This window comes from Eubalaena glacialis, chromosome 11 (genome assembly GCF_028564815.1).
Source record: "Eubalaena glacialis isolate mEubGla1 chromosome 11, mEubGla1.1.hap2.+ XY, whole genome shotgun sequence".
Classification (NCBI taxonomy): domain Eukaryota; kingdom Metazoa; phylum Chordata; class Mammalia; order Artiodactyla; family Balaenidae; genus Eubalaena; species Eubalaena glacialis.
Genome location: NC_083726.1, coordinates 16909510 through 16923688, shown reverse-complemented (window position 1 = coordinate 16923688; position 14179 = coordinate 16909510). Strand labels below are relative to the sequence as shown.

General features: G+C 39.3%; 1 long non-coding RNA gene across 3 annotated transcripts in view; it reads left to right on the top strand.

The window, feature by feature from the left end:
- Positions 1-14179, top strand: part of LOC133101078 (uncharacterized) — a 151502-nt gene that overhangs the window by 127532 nt on the left and 9791 nt on the right. For all 3 annotated transcript variants that reach the window (XR_009702588.1, XR_009702589.1, XR_009702587.1), the window contains exon 3: positions 12450-12497. This is a non-coding gene — a long non-coding RNA (uncharacterized LOC133101078). The remainder of the gene's footprint in view (positions 1-12449; positions 12498-14179) is intronic.

Genomic DNA, 14179 nt, shown 5'->3' with positions numbered 1-14179 from the left:
CATCCCAAATCCAAAGAGTCCTGCAAGAATCTCTGTAAAGAGAAAGTTGTCCAAGGAATAAAGCACGTATATATCTGCCTCTGTCTGGTACGTGGAAGACCGCAGCAGGCCTGGAGGTTATCTGGTAACCTGTTGCGGCCGCCCCATAGGCATGTTCTTATGGCTCATAATCCTCACCATCTACTGTGGCAGAGTTTGAGGGATGGTTAATGGGATAACTCTGGCTGGACACTTGCCTTTCTCTCTGCTCACTCCATTATGTAGAAAAGGACTACCTGGCAACCTCAGTCATTCAGAACATGGCCCCAAGCAAAGATAGATGTGTAATCACTTGACCTATATGTAGTCTAGTTCCCCCGTGAGAGTTTTGTTTCCTTACAGGATAGGTAAGAATCTTATTTTTATTTACATCATCTAGAGACAGACCTGCCATGTTGTCCAGTGCACAGCTGGCAGGAAATAGAGACTTTCTGGATGATGATGGTAGAGTCAAAACCTGCCTTTTGGTGATGTCCACTTACCAAATGTCATTGGTCCACTTACTGGAGCCATCCAGAAAAAGCTTTCTCCCTTCCACAGAAGAGTCTTTGCTTTTTAAAAATAATGCTTTTTTCCCCTTCAGTTTGTTACAGACAGCATAATTGCTTTTGAAATATTTGAAAGCAGCAATCATGTGGACTTCAGAGGAAAATAGGCCAGAATTGAATCCCAGTTTCGCTTCTCTGTGGCCAGAGACCCCTCAGTCCATTAACCTTCTTTTAATTGTCATTAAAATTGAGATGAACCAGAAAGCCATAAGATTTCTTGAGAGGTGATAACACAGGTAATCTGGCTCTCAGGAAGACTCAGTGACCGATTGTTGAATTTAAACAGAGTAACCCAGATCTTAATCCCAGTGCATTTTCACTCCAGGTTTGGTTTGTTTCCACTCTGCTGAGTTACCACCAAGCCCAATCAAATTGACATAAAATGCTTTTCGGTTACTTATTCTCCAACTATCTTTTTTTTCTCTTTAGAAAAACATAATAACACATCTGGGACCTATTATATGGTGGTATATATTTCAGTATATGTTTCTGCTAATGCTTTAGTAAACAGAAACCGCATGCATGTTGCCTCCTCGAATACAGTAGCCGCTAGTCTGCCTTGAGCGAGGCTCAATATAAAGTTAAACATTGCAGGATTTTAAAAAAGTGTCTCCATCAAAAGTAGAACTCTAGCCCCAGTTGTATCTGCATCACTTTTTATAGTTAAGATAATGCTTTTAACTACTTCCTACTGCTTAGAATGAGGAAAATTTTAAAAGTCTGTGATGTCCTTATTTATATCAAAGGTAAGTGTATCAGGAACACTTCTGGTTGTTGATATCCGAATACTTAACCAATGGTGGATTGAACACGTAGAGGGGTATTTTGTCATTAGTTTCATATTTTCTCAAACAGCAACGTTGGTTCAGGGACAGTATCTCTATGATTCTTTTATTTTCCTCATGGTTGTAAGATGGCTGCCCTGACACCAGACATCAAGTCCACATCCACTTGAAGAGGTAGGAGTGAGGAAGTAGAACCAGCCACATGTACATGTGTCCAGAAAAGCAAGACACTTCCCAGAAGCACTGAAAAGACTAACACCTTGTGGTGTCATAGGGCCACCTCTATCTGCACGGGAGACTGGGAAAGTGAGGTTTTCCTATTCCAACCTCTGTAGTGGAGGTAGACAAGAGAGAAGGAGATAGAGATGGATGTTAGATTAGCCAATCCCCAGTGTCTGTCATCATGAACTTCATAAAAGCGTTTGTGAGCTGAGGCCTACTGCATATCTCCCCAAACTAACCCTGAAAAACAACAGAGATATCAGGCTATGGAGCAAAGAAGAAGAACTTTGGAATCAGACTCACCAAAGTTTATGTCCTGGCTCTGTCACTTATTGAAAGGGATGGCCCTGGAGAAGTCACTTCTTCTCTTTGAACCTCTCTTTCCTAACTTATAATAATACTGTGTCCTAGGGCTAGTGTGGAGATCAAATGAAAGACTATGAAAGCACATTTTGTGCTGATTACTCCTCTGCACATGTACATTATTATGGTAAAGATAATGGTGGTGGTAAACAAGTAAAAGAAGAATGTAAGAGCCTGTTCTGTACTACACAGAAAAGCCAGGCCTATAGGTCTGTGATAACCCAAGGCTTCCTTTCTTTGGTCCTTCCTTCAAGCAGATCATTATTTTATAGCCCTAGACTGAGATCTCAATTTGTCATGTTCAGTTTTGCATCCCCAGTGCCTAGTGCACAGTGATAGATGCTCACGGAAAAGTTTAATGAATGAATGAATCCCCGCAGAAGCATGAACTAGTTGGAAAAAGAGGACCTTGTAATCCAATCAAACATGTTCAATAAAGACAAGTTTCTCAGGGAATTATTCAGCAGCTATTTAAGAATAAATAGGCAAGAAATTCTAACAAAAAGGTGGTGGCAGTGGAAGTATAGTTTTCAGATCTCAAATTTCCACAAAGCAGCTAGACACAAGAACCAAAACCCATGGGCTACATTTGCAAACATAACTGGGTGACAAAGTGTATCCTCAAACCTGCAACTATAGTGGGTGATGGAAAAATGCCAGTAACCATAAGATTTGCATTGTCTCAACATCTGTGCTGGAAGAGCAAAGGAAGCAAGAGAATGACTGAAGGACCTGAGAACAGAACCCCAAATAGCCGACAGGTATTCACCGAGAAGCACAGAGAGATAATTTGAGAACAGCAGCTAAAACAGAGATTCCAGTAGGATTTTGCTCACTGGAAAAGGGTTGAGGTCACAGTAAGAATGGAAAATCCTGGGGCAGCCTAGCCCCTATGAAATCTCGAAACTGACAGCCTTTTCTCCTTTTCAGAATAAGACCCCACACTAAGAAAAAAAATGGTAGGAGTGGAATCAAATTTAGCAGGTCAGAGACAATAGGGATGAGGAAAGAGAAGGTTCAGATAAAAGTAGAGGAGAAAGGGAAAAAAACCAGGAAATTTTAGGAAGAAAACCTTTATGTTTTTAACACTACATAAAAACCACAGAAGAGTGAGCTCTATGAAGTTAAATATGTTATCTGAAGAAAGTCATCTTCTTCTAAAAATTAGCAGAAACCAATTTCACATAAAAATGAGCAGTAGAATGGGAACATATGTATATGTATAACTGATTCACTTTGTTATAAAGCCAAAACTAACACAACACTGTAAAGCAATTATACTCCAATAAAGATGTTAAAAATAAAAATGAGCAGTAGGAAACTGTGGAGGTCAAGTTCCATAAAAAGTTAAGAAAAAGGAGACAAAGACATATGCAATATCCCTATGGAACATGAAACCATGCCAGAAAGACATGTCCATAAAACTGATCAAAATTTCAATTTATTATTTCAAAATGACTAAAAGACATTAAGAAAGTGATATAAGATATGAAAGAACAAAATAAATCATAACTAGAAAAAAACTCAGAAACCGAACTGAAGAAATAATTTAAAATGAAAGAATAAATCATTTTAGAAATGAGGTCTAAACTATAAGGAGCACAGAACAAATAAACACAACAAATGATGCTTTAAGAGAAATAGAGGTGAAAGGAGAAACATTTTTTTAAATCAAAAGCAAATGAAGAGCTGAAAAGCATTCAAGAGAATACTTTTTATCTATATATATTATTACATATATTATTTATTACATATATAATATATATATATTTTATATATGTATGTAATTTTGAAGATAGTAAAGAAGATCCAATATATAAGTAATTAGAGTCCCCTGAGAAGAAAACTGAAGCAAGGGAACAGAACAAATTCTAAAAAGTAATTCAAGAAACTTTTCTGAAATTAAACATTTGAAACTTCATACTGAAAGAGCATATTGTGTACCTGCAAATATTAACACAGACCGAGCAATAACAAGAAATATTACTAGATTTAAAAGAAAAAGAATGAAATCCCTTAGGCATCCAGGCAAAAACAACTAGCAACTTAACAAGAAAAGAGAATTCTATTACCTTCAGAATTTGGGGCCATATTTTATAGCAGAATACAATAGAATAACATTTAAAATAGTAAGTTTAGATTCAACGATTTTTATAATTACGTTAAATGTAAATGGTCTAAAAAACTTTTTTTTTAAGTTTAAACTTTTTCAGTATTCTTGCAGCACACCCAGCCCCACCCTGCCATGTTGCATTCAAACTCTGCCTTGTGATGGCAGAGGGTCTGGGATGAGAGTGAGCTTCTTGCTCCTTCTCCAGCAGCAGAGAGGTTTTCCTAATTTCAGTACAGCCAATGAGGGCTTGTCTTCTACCTCTTCTCCTGTTGCAGGCAACCTTTACCTTGAAGTAGGGGAGAAGGACTCACAGGAGAGCTTTCTGTTTGTCTCTCAGTGGCAGCCAATCACCACCAGGCACTAATGAGGGCTCAGAATGTTGGATGGGCTACTCCAAGAAGTCCCGCTCTACCTTCAAACTTTGACAAAGCCTGTTTACCCTCACTGTAGAGGAGAACACTCTCAGGTCTCCTTTCCTGCCCTCGATCTTTTTCATAAGCACTCAGTGAAGGCCCATGGGAAAGAGCTGTTGAGTACGTGTGGGCTCCCCTGTGTCTGGGACTCCTACGCTGTCACAATAGCCCACACTTAATATGTAAGAAGTTGTTAAAATTTTAGTTGTTCTTACCCACTTTTATGGCTACCACTTCTTCCTCCCACATTCTGCCAAAGGTAAAACATGTTGTGTGTCCCACATCTTCTCAGAGGGATTTGTCAATCTTTGGAATTCTTTTTTTTTTCTGTTGTGTTGAGACCTCAGATCTCTGATGGACTAAAGAGAATAAGATTTCATAAGTTATATGGCTTTGATGTTCTCGTGTGGCTTTCTACATCCTAAGTAAAAGGGAAGCTCCAATTTTTTAAAAACGATTTTTAGTAATTATAATTAGTAGTGGCAGTATTAGTATTGTTATTTTGAGTATTGTGTGTGTTATTTTATATTGTGGGATAAAGCAAATGAATAATGATGGGATATTTTAATTCTCTCATTCACTGTGTCCTTGAGAACCAAGGTTTTTGGTATGGAAGAAAGGACATACATACATGGTATGGAAGGAATCAAGTAAAAATCGTGCAACTCTGAATTTGAATTTGAAACACTATTATGAATTTGTAAGATATTTTATATTTAAATACATGTTTATTTCCTAATTCCATTCACCAAAAATGTCTAGCAATGTGACTGTCTAGTTGCAGAAAGCATCTGTAGTGCCCAGATTGTGATCTTCAAGTATCATTTCCTACCATAAGAAACCATAGTTTCTTAGAGAAATAGCTGATTGAAATTTGGTGTAGGAACTATGCAAGATGAACCTAGACCCTCTTATCCCACCAAATAGAAAGGATGCTGTCAAAGACTAATAGGGTCATGTCAAAAGGACTCAGCTGCCAATCTTAGGAGATTTCCACTGGCCAAAAATGGGACAACTTGAGTTTAAAGATAAGAAATGCAATGTACTTAAACCCATTTAAATACATTGCATTTAAATTAATGATTTCATAATTTTATATATGTATATACATATTTTAAATCAAATCAGTCACTTTTAGAGGATCATAGAGAACCAATTCATGATCTTTAAAACAGGTAAATAAAGGAAAGAATCACACATTTGTCCTTTTATATACAAACTATGCAACTGGGTAACCAAATAATAGATGAGAGAAGCATCTCTTTATAAATTATTCCAACTAAAAAGTAAAATGAGATGTAGAATTAGAATGTCACCATTTTTCAATCTCCAATTAATTTATGGGTCTAGGCCATGAGCCTCCGTGGCTGTTGACATTACAAAAAGAGAGACAACCAAACATATGCTATCTAAAGAAATAACATGCCACTTCCTATGGTCTTGCCAAAATGACTGAGTTCAAGTTTTATCCGTCTCTGAATCCAGCTTCTGATTTGTAGATAATGCAGAGGACAGAGAAACATGTTGGATGGGACCATGAATACACAATCAGCAAAATCCAGAGAAGAGGGAAATTCCATAGGTCAAACCACCAGGGATCTTTAACAAATAAATTATAAACAAAAGGAAGGGATGAAGGGAAAACCAACAGTTTCAAAGAAAGGTTAAAACTTGTTAAATTTTTGAGAGTGAGTGAGAATAAACTATAGTGCTAAGAATGTACACTTGGGTAACAAAATCATAAAGAAACATAGGGAAGTGATTACTCTAAAAGTCAAGATAGTGGTTATTTTTGGAAAGAGGAAGGGGACACATGTGAAGGGCTTCTGGAATATCTGGAAAATTTCTATTTCTTGATCTGAGTGAGTGTTAGCCCTATAATTCACTAAGCCCTATGTTTGTTTTGTATGGGTTTCTGTATCTGTGTTTTATTTTACAATAAAAGTTTTTTTAAAAAACCTGTTTCACTTCAGAACAGCCTCTTGATCTCATCCCCCAAACAGTGAATTGCATATCTCTATGTGTACAAATGAAATACATTATAAATTTTTTAAAAGAATAAACAGGCAGGGAGGATATGTTTAAGAATATATTTTAGATCAAGTTTTATTTCCCTAAGTGCCTTTATTAGAACCTACTTCACAAAATCCTTTCCTTCCTTAAAAAATCCTTTCAGAAGAGTCTGTGCACCCTTTTTTCTAGACTCGCCAAGCTAAATAGCTAGAAAGTATTTCCTTTTCAAAGTCCAATGAACATACAATCCTCTATATAATAAAAAATAGATGTATTAAGGTTTCTAATCCCCCACCCCTTCCTTCCATTTTAGAGGGGAAAAATATATGTGTATAAATATGCACACACGTACATATGAAAGCAACTAAATGCTGTAATGTAAATGTAGAAGTGACATTCAAAAGAGAGACCTTCTCCACAAGAAAGTTAAATACGTTTTTCAGGAAGAGAGGATGAAACAGTTTCCTCAAAAGTTTAAATACATTAAAGAATTTTATTTGCCATCTGAGCTGCAATTTCAAAGCCAAAATGTGAGCCCAATGTGGGAATTAGAGCGACAACTGAACTTGCTAGGGGATTTGGGTCTTCCTAAGTCTTTTGAAGTTCCATTTTGCTTTGTCTTCAGATGCCTTGACATAATCAGCCCATTGATGCCTTGTGCTGTCTTGTACATGCAAGCAATTGCTCACAATTCCATATCAGGGCTGGAGACAAGGAGGGGTTCAGATCCCTTTGACACCGGGGCGCCTGGTCAGGAAGTTCTCAAATGTGCAGCAACGTGAACTTTTAGCTGAACTGCTGCCCAGTGGGGCACCCGTCCTTTCAACCTCCATTGGCTCAGGTTTTCAAAGGCTGGGGGCATCTGTACCCAGTGACCTGCATGGCTGGCCTGACACATCTCTTTCCCATGGAGTGGTGGGGGTCGAGGGGATTGAAATGACTTATTCACCTTTATTTCAAATTTGAGCCAGAGCGTGTGTGAAATCCCCCCCCCACCCCCCCCGAGATCAAACAACCCGCCAGTTGCCCCCTAGTTGCACTGGTCACTGAAGGAGCATCTGTTTGACCTGCTTTTAGAAGCTTGCTTCCCACACTTTGGGATTAGCGCTGATTATGACAGTAATGCTGGCCCACACTTACATGGCCCAGTACTTACATTACTGTCCTTCTTAATCATTGCAATAACCACACAGGCAATTTAAGATGAGGGCACTGAGGGAATTCACCCAAGAACACATATATAATTAGCCGGAGAGCTGGCATTGGAACTCAGGCAGCTCTGGCTCCCAAGTCCATTCCTTAAACCACCATGCTATGGTACCTATGGCTAGAGAATAAACACCATCATAGACATAGCTAGCTATATAGAGTACTGCTGATGCTAGCTCCCTCCATGTACCAGGCACTATACCAAGCTTCACAAACACTTAATTTAATTATATATAGATAGATATAGATATAGATAGATATAGATACAGATATAAAGGACATAGGTACATGAAGACCTAAAAATTAAGAGTGAGCCTTCAACCAGATTGCCTAAATTTAATCCCAGCTCCACAGTTTAACAGCTGTGTGACCTTGAGCAAATGATTTAGTATCCCTGGGCCTCAGTCCCCCTCATAGGATACTGCAAGAATTAAATGAACAATTTATGCAAAGCACATAAATATATTTCCCAGCACAGAATAGGTACCCAAAAAGATATTATTATTTCTATATATATATGATATATGATATCATACAGTTTTTTTATTATATTAATTATACTTCATATAATTAACAATATGAATACTATTATGTAATAATGGTATTTATTATTACTATTACATATACATAGATGGACTATTTTCTCAAACAATCCAGAAAGCTCGGTAAAGAGGAATAACATTCTTCAAAACTTATCAGGGTCAATGATTACCAAAAAAAATTACGCTGAGCTGACTCATTTTTCTCAAGGAGATCAATTTTTGAGATACAAACCAGCAAAGTAGATTGATGAGAGTACAGCTGAAAATAAGTCTTAGGATTATAGACCACCCACACTGCACAAAAAGCATTGTTCTGAGCAAGACAGGCTGCCAACAGTCTAGACAGAGGACAGTTAGCATTTAACTCTCATTGCCATAGCTGGTGCTGTTCGTCTCAAGATGCATAAAGGCCAGGTGACCCTCTGGTCACAATCCCCACCTTACCAATCTTTCATCACCTAGATTCTGGTCCTTCTAAAATCAAGTCTATTTCTATCCTCATGGACGCTGCACGAGCATCTAGTATCCAAATCCTATTTGATGTTTAAATAATACATTCCTGTGCAAAGTAGATATGAGGAAATGATAATACAAGCACAGGTAGAGGGTACTGAGCAGATACTTTGAACTGGGTGCTGTGTTAAACACAAGCGTTCTCTCTTTGGCTCTCATGGCTCCATATGGTAGCATTAGATCATCTTCCGGTCCCATATCCATATTTACTGAATGGCAGAGGTGTCCTCAAGCCCAAGTTCGTCCACCTCGAGGGCTCATGCCATTAAACCCTGCACTCTAAGCTGCCCTCATTCCTTTCTAAACTCTTGTTCACTTTATCTCTCTTTCACCACCATCCACATACTACTTAAGGAAAGTTACCAAAGAAGTTCCTTTGCTGGGCATTAATTACTGGAAAAATAGCTGATGTCTCCATTTTTCTCCTCTGAGCACCCCTAGTACTTGATACATAGCTTCAATTGAGCAGCATGCTGAACATGGCCTTTCTCCATCACTAGGCAGTGACTCTTTGAAGGCAAGAACCTTGTCTTATTCATCTTTCTGACCCTGGCACTTAGCACAGGACCTGGCATATTGCAGGATTTCAGTAAGTATTTGCAGAGAGCATAAACAATTTGTGGGATGGTTAGATGCATACATGAAGGGATGCCTCAAATGACCTTCCTCCCTTTCGCTGAGACGTCACTACTAACCCCTACGTTGTTGATCACCAAGAAGTGATTCAGTTGCTACAGCACTTAGCACGATGTCACATGTATGGTTGGCGCCCAATAAGTTTTAGTGAATGAAAAAATAAACACATAATTCAGGCCTTAAGGCAACGTAAATCACCTGGGAGATCTATTTAAACACTACTTGTTCTTCCACTTCTGAAATCTGTGACAAATGAAACCAGATCAGCAGGATGCTGGTAATGTGGGCTACAGCCCACGAGGGCGTGAGCTGTGCTGTGCTGGCATCAGCCTGTAATGAAGAAGCCACAGGCTTCTGACATTTTCCATCACGTCCCCTGTCAGGCTGCTGTGGATGACCTCGTTCATTACATCCAGAGTTGGGGTCCTGTCTGGTTCAATGCTAAGAATTGTTCTACTGCTGAGAAACTGGTCAGTTTTTATATTATATACTTGGTAAATTGTGTGATTGTCTTTATTTCCCCCCATTTTTTGGCCAATAAAAAATTGGAGCTAAATTTATAGCTACTCATAGCAACGGAAAGATCTTTTAATAACACACTTCTTCAATGTCAGTCTTGGTTCTCTTTTATTTCCTTACTACAAACCCCTTCCTTCCTTCCTTCCTTCCTTTTGCTTTTACTTCTACTAATTTTATGCATTCTCATTTCTTAATGAATGATGGTAAACCATCCAGCGATCGTAAATGAAACTAAATTTAAAACAGCTTACTTTATTGTATAACTATAGACAAAGAAAATGTATTCAGCAAATATATTGTTATTTGGATACACAATGATTTTTACCTCCCCCTGATGTATTTCATGTATCCAGGACTAAAATCTTCTCTGGAAAAAGAGAATAAAGGAATAAAATATTAAACAATAGAGGATACTTTAACAAGTCTGCTGGTATCATTCCCTGTGCATTGGGAGGCTGAATTCCTGGGAGGATGATCTTAGCTGATGAAAGGGAGTCACCAAGAGGAGAAAAAGAAAGGGAGGCAAGGAATATGCAGGAAGAGATGAAGGGATAAAAGGGAGAAAGGAAAGAGGGAAGTGGAGAGAGAAGGGGGTGGGATCTGCAGATGGTCCTAGTTCATCAAAAGATGAACTAACAGTGGAGTTTACCTGATCAGCTAAGGCTGATGCTTGGATCTCAGTTGTCTTCAAGAGGCTGGTGGCCAGAAGCAAGAGGAACATCAGAAGTTACATCATTATCTGCACTTCCAGCCTTCTGCTAAAGAAGATAATGACCAACTCTATTCCATTTTAATACTGAACTAAGGGGAGAAGTCACAACCAAATTTTAGAACCACCAACTCAGACCTTCAGCTCAGAATCAACTGTCTCACCCCCCCACTATTTCCTGCCCTGAGAAATACAAGCCAAAGTTTTTCTATTTCTCCTTGTGTTAAAAAATTTAGCCAAGTGTTCTAATAAGGAAACTTATATCTTCACCATTTCTTTTTACATTCTTATTAATTTTTTTGTAAGAATAAAAGTAAACAAATCCATTGTAACCAATAGGGAGACAAAATTATATTAAAATAATACAAAAATGGCTTTTAATCTATCACCAGGGAATAACCATTTTGTTTTCAATTATTTCCTTCTAGTCTTATCTATTTTCATATACATGAGGTGGACATGTGTAGCTGAATGTACACTCAGTCCTGTATCCTTTTAATATTTTAACTTAATATGTCCCTATGTCAAGAGATTCCCTTCAAATTTTGATTTTTGAATGTATGCATTATATTAGATTTATGGAACTATATTTTATCTTGTTATTGAATCTTTAGATAGCTTCCAAGGGATGAATATTCTATATTTTCTTTGAGTTCCTCTAATTGCAAGGCACTAAAGTAATCGGGTTTTGGTGTGAGCATTGATAAGAGAATTGAAAATCAGGTGGGAATCCAGAAAAACAGGGACCACAGTATGGTTGGAATTAGAGACCAGAATTGGATTCAGGATAGCTCTTGTGGTTGAGATTAAAGCTGGTTATCAATATCTATGGCTCTTCTCCCTGCAGGAACTCTGTGTAGATTGTACTTCTGTACTTTTCTACCTCTTGAGTTTAGACAATGACCACGTGACTTGCTTTGGCCAATGAAATGTGAGAGGAATGAAATGTGCCACATCCATGTGGAAGCATTCATGGGCAGTGTGTGAGTCTCCACGTGCTCTTCCCATGCTAGAGTGAATGTGGTCGATACCCTGCCCCATTCTCTCTTACGAGGCTGGTGCTGTAAGTGTTGATCACTGAGTTACAGCTCCCTTCCTCTCCAGAGAATTGCCCTAAATCCCAGAGAGATTACACAGTCTCTCCTCCCTGAGAGACAGGCAGCTGTGAATGACCAGTTCACACTCACGAGCTCCTCATGGGACCAGGTGGAAGCTAGTCTCCACCACAGTCCACATCTTTGTTTAATTTGCTTTCCCTGCCTTATCCTGTTCCCTCACTCCCCTTGTCCAGAGAGAACTCTCTCAATAAATCACTTTCACAAGAATCCACAACTCAGGCTCAGGTTCTAGGCACCCACCCTAAGACACATTTCCCAGGTGATGGGTTGTGCAGCGTTGCAACCTCAGGTGAAGGACAGCACCCTGGAGAGTAGCCTGGACCCTCAGTGGACAGGTGTAAGTGAAGAGCAAGCCTTGTGCGGTTAACACACCAAGATCTGGGGAATTATGTCTCTCCTGATTAATAGAGCATTTGAGATGGACCTTAGTAGCAGAAGTTTCTTGATCTTCCTCCTGGAGCTCATCAGCTGATGTGACTCAGCTACAGTCTCCATCTCTGCTTCCTTTTGTGTGTCTCGCTTCACTCACTGCAAACTAACTACCTCTTCCTCTTCTCTACCCTCTGCCTCCTCTTTCTCAATCGTCATGTCACATGCCCCTCAGATGTGGCTTGGTTATTAATTCTCATGCTTCCTAGTCTACCTCAGAGATGCATTGGCTTCAGCTCCATTTCCAACCTAATTTTCTCTGTGTTTTCCAATTCTAGTTCCCAAGAGTGAGAGTCTGATTGGCTAACCTCATTCCTGGGCTTCTGGTAAGTCTCTGTCCTGGTTACCTTTTGGGTGGGGTCAGCCAGGGCCTAGGCCCTGAGGTACATGGCATGGTTGTTTAGTGTTACCTCAGATTTCCCAGAAATGGAGACATTCTGACATGGGTCTATGACGTGAAACTGGGCTGTGGTTCCAACAGGAAGATCAATAGCTTTTGATCTTACATTGAAGCACTTTCCTCTTTGGATTGCTTCTTTGTCACGGGAGTCATCCTCAAATTGGCAGGTAGAGGCAGAAGGGGCTAGAGACTCCTCTCCTACCTGAGGGAGTTACCTCCTCCCACAAAAAGCCAACTGGGAACCAGGCATACTGGGATCCATAAGCATACCACGTGTCCTGTGCAAGCAGAAGTAGTCCTTACAGCTCACATGATAAAATGAGCCCAGATAAGGGTTTTGGAATAATGCCCAAGTGTCCAAATTATGCTTAGAGCATCTCTTCTAGGAAGTGGGCACCTGAGAAAGCATTCCAAGGTTAGGGACTTTGTCCATGTGCCTTTTACCAGCAATATCACTAACAATCATGGTCATGTACCTGCCTGCACCCATCCATCCATTCAATCACTGATTAAACAAATATTGGTGAGCATCAACCATGTGCCTGGTGCTATTTTAGTTCCTGAGGATATAGCAATTAACAAGGCAGACAAAATCTCTACTGTCATGGAGCTTACCTTTTTTTTTTTTAACATCTTTATTGGAGTATAATTGCTTTACAATGGTGTTAGTTTCTGCTTTACAACAAAGTGAATCAGCTATACATATAAATATATCCCCATATCTCCTCCCTCTTGCATCTCCCTCCCACCCTCCCTATCCCACCCCTCTAGGTGATCACAAAGCATCAAGCTGATCTCCCTGTGCTATGCGGCTGCTTCCCACTAGCTGTCTATTTTACATTTGTTAGTGTATATATGTCCATGCCACTCTCTCACTTCGTCCCAGCTTACCCTTCCCCCTTCCCGTGTCCTCAAGTCCATTCTCTACATCTGCATCTTTATTCCTGTCCTGCCCCTAGATTCTTCATAACCTTTTTTTTTAGATTCCATATATATGTGTTAGCATGCGGTATTTGTTTTTCTCTTTCTGAGTTACTTCACTCTGTATGACAGACTCTAGGTCCATCCACCTCACTACAAATAACTCAATTTTGTTTCCTTATATGGCTGAGTAATATTCCATTGCATATATGTGCCACATCTTCTTTATCCATTCATCTGTCAATGGACACTTAGGTTGCTTCCATGTCCTGGCTATTGTAAATAGAGCTGCAATGAACATTGTGGTACATCACTCTTTTTGAATTATGGTTTTCTCAGGGTATATGCCCAGTAGTGGGATTGCTGGGTCATATGGTAGTTCTATTTTTAGTTTTTTAAGGAACCTCCGTACTGTTCTCCATAGTGGCTGTATCAATTTACATTCCCACCAACAGTGCAAGAGGGTCCCCTTTTCTCATGGAGCTTACCTTTAATTTAAGAGACAGTCAATCAGCAAATGTGCAAATGGTATGTCAGTTTCTGATAATGACTCCATGAAAAACTATGCAGGGTCAGGGGGCTAAGAGCAATGGAATTGGGGGTGATCTCTTAGATAGGATTGTCAGGGAAGGCCTCACTGAGACAGTAATATCTGAGCAGGCCTAAACAAAGTGAGGGAGGGATCCA